The following is a 3,096-nucleotide window of genomic DNA, read 5'->3' as shown; positions in this document are numbered from 1 at the left end:
GGCAGCACCATGATAGATGGGGGGAAAACAATTAGGTTGTTAACAATTTTAGCTTGCTTAAATCCACAATCAATACTCTTGGCATCAGCAGTCAGGAAATCAAAAAACAAATTGCACTTGGAAAATCTGCTGTCAGGGAACTCTCCAAAGTGCTAAAGAGCAATGATGTCAGCCTGGAGACTGAGGTTTACCTAATTCAGGCCATAGTCTGTGCAATTACTTGCTGTGCATCAGAGAGCTGAACAATGGCTAAGGATAACAGAAGAAGTGATGCCTTTGAGTTGTGCTACTGGAAAAGAATATTGAATGTACCATGGGCTGCCATGAGAAAAAACAGGTCTATCCTAGAGACAGTGAAACCAGGCTGCTCCTTGGAGGCAAGTATTTTCAAGTTCTATCTCACATACTTTGGACATGTTTCCAGAGTGGAAAAGTCTTTGGAAATTGATATCATGTTTGGAAGAGGGGAGGTACAGGAGAGGAAGACCCTGGATGAGATGGATTGACTCAGTTACTAGGGTAATGGGGGCAGGTGTGTTGGAGACAGTAAGACTGGGTCCAGATAGGGCTGGGTGCAAAACTGTTATACACAGGGTCGCTATGAGTCACAGGTAACTTGATGGCACATCACTGCAACAACAACAATAATTATGCCCAAGTAATCACTAAGGTAGACTGATGTTATCTCTGGAATGCTTCCTGAAACTTCTGTCACTGCTCTAATTTAAGCCCTCCTTTCATGCCTTAATCAATGCAGCATTCCCTAAAATTTTACTGGCCTCATTCTCAAAATCTTTTATACAACCATAGGATAGGGGTGTTAAGGATGAATGAAAACACTGTAAACTTACTTAAAATTACAAAAACTAGTTGGAGGGAATAAGTCTACCCCTACTTGATGATTCTCCAGTACCAAAGCTGTCAATATTGGTTTTCAGTGTCTTCATGGATTGATCTAAATGTACCATTCAAGTTTGAACACCTTTTATGGAAACTACCCCCCTGGAATAACAATGTAATTCCTTGAACATGTTTGTGACCATTCTGCTCTATTGGATATATCATATCTTTTTTTGTTAGGGAAACCCTAAGATGTGGAAAGCAAGTCAAACTTCTCAGCTGAATAAAGTAAACTTTACACACACACACAAAAAAATAAAAAATAAATAAAAAATAAACTGCCTTCCAGCGTGGTTGTACCATTTTAAATCTCATAAACAGTGTGTAAGAGTTCCTGTCTCACCACGTCCTCTCCAACAGTGATTATTTGTTGTGCTGTTAAACGTTACCACTGTTACTTGGAGTGAGATGGTATTGCATTGTGGTTTTGATTTGTGTCTCTCTTACTGCCAGTGATTGTATGTCATCTCTGAACACTATTAACATGTATTCATAATATAAAATAGTTGTAATTTTGGTGTAGATATTCTGTTTTACTGTTACACTGAAAATTAAAGTGATTTTCCTTGATGACATGTAATTTCAATGTTAAAAAGTTTAATATTCTAGCCTAGTTAATGATTTGTTCTGCTGACTCAAAGGCAAATGATATGAACTCACCAGCTGCTTCATGAAAGAGGGATGATCTCCTAGGTGATTTACAGCCTCTGAAAACCTGCTAGAGGGTCAGCTATGAGTTGGTGCCAAGTGAGGAGAGAGATGAGAGGTTGTGTCATAGGTTATTGAAGCTCCCCTCTGCTGTTGGAAGTGTAAGTTCTCAGAATTTTTTATTATTACTTCTTAAGTTACACTACAATGAACTTCTTTTAGTGTCTTGTCTGGTGATGGTGTTGCCTCAAGACATTCTAGGAATTCTTGACAGACCAGGATGACAGTAGCAGCTATCAGTTCAAATCACAATCCAGGAAGTCAATGTCACCCCAGACTGTGGAAGTTAAGAATGAGGGGGAAGGGAGAGCAGTGGGGACAAGGAAGGTTATAATGGTGGAAGAATGATTGCAATGATTTTCGGAGCAGAAAATACAATCTTAGGAATTTAGGGGCAGTGAGATAAGACCCTAATAGTTTCAGTCCCCCAAGAGATAATGTAGGCTGAAAAAACTAAGTTTAGACTTAGATATAACTTAGTTTAGACTAAAATATCAAATTGGCTGAGATTTGTAGTAAAATTCAAGCTGTGATTGGGTTAGAGACTGGAACAAACTCTGGGAACATCATAAAGCATTTTATAGATTTAAGGCTATAGGACAAATTCCACATTCTCTCAGGGATAATGATGGGGTTCCTAGAAGTCGAAGCAAAAGTGGCTCCGAAATTGGGGTTAGCCCTGAAGATTAAAATTCTTCAATGTTGTTACACAAGGCCAAGAAAGGTAAGGACTGGCATTGCATATAGAGTTTCCCCTTCTTTTAGGTTATTTCCTGTGGACAAATACCCAGAGGTAGGTGAAAGTATACAACATGTTAATGATTTTTAATAGAAACATTTCTTATAAAATGTCTATGACAATATATCCTGGAAAAGTCTAAGTGTATGTCAGTTAAACCTTAAATTCTCATCAGCATTGTTTTATAATCTACTATTATGATTTTGTTTGCTTTTTTCAGGTATAAAAATATATTTGTTTATCTACTTTTTTACTTCCGTTATTGAGTGCACAGGGATAATTCCCATTTCACAGAAGCCTGCTCTGAAGTCAAGATGCAGATGCTGAAACTTTGCCTCATCTGCTTTTGGCATGCTTTCAAAAGTGGCCTATTCTTGGAAAAGAGCATCAAGCTGAAAAAGGTAGGAGAGTCAGAGAAGAAGTGGGACTCTCAGCAAGGTGGATTGACACAGTAACTATAACAAAGGGATGGAGAATAGTAGAGATGGTGAGACTAGTGCAGGATAGGGGTTCAGATCTTTTATTCGTAGGGTCACTTATGGTAAGAAGCTGTACTGCAATCTCAAAGGCACAAAGATTGAATTCACTACTTTCTTTGAGGGAGAAGGATGGGCAGTCTCCTTCTATGTGAATAACTGTCTCTGAAAATATGTTTGGAGGGTCAGCTATGGGTCAGTTCTCACTCAATGGCACACAACAACGTGTGTGTGTGTGTGTGTGTGTTTAGTGTATGTGTTTCTCTGAAAGGC

The sequence above is a fragment of the Elephantulus edwardii genome, unplaced genomic scaffold, assembly GCF_000299155.1.
Source record: "Elephantulus edwardii isolate Elephantulus edwardi_28Jun2011 unplaced genomic scaffold, EleEdw1.0 scaffold00111, whole genome shotgun sequence".
Lineage (NCBI taxonomy): Eukaryota > Metazoa > Chordata > Mammalia > Macroscelidea > Macroscelididae > Elephantulus > Elephantulus edwardii.
This window is presented reverse-complemented; position numbering follows the sequence as displayed.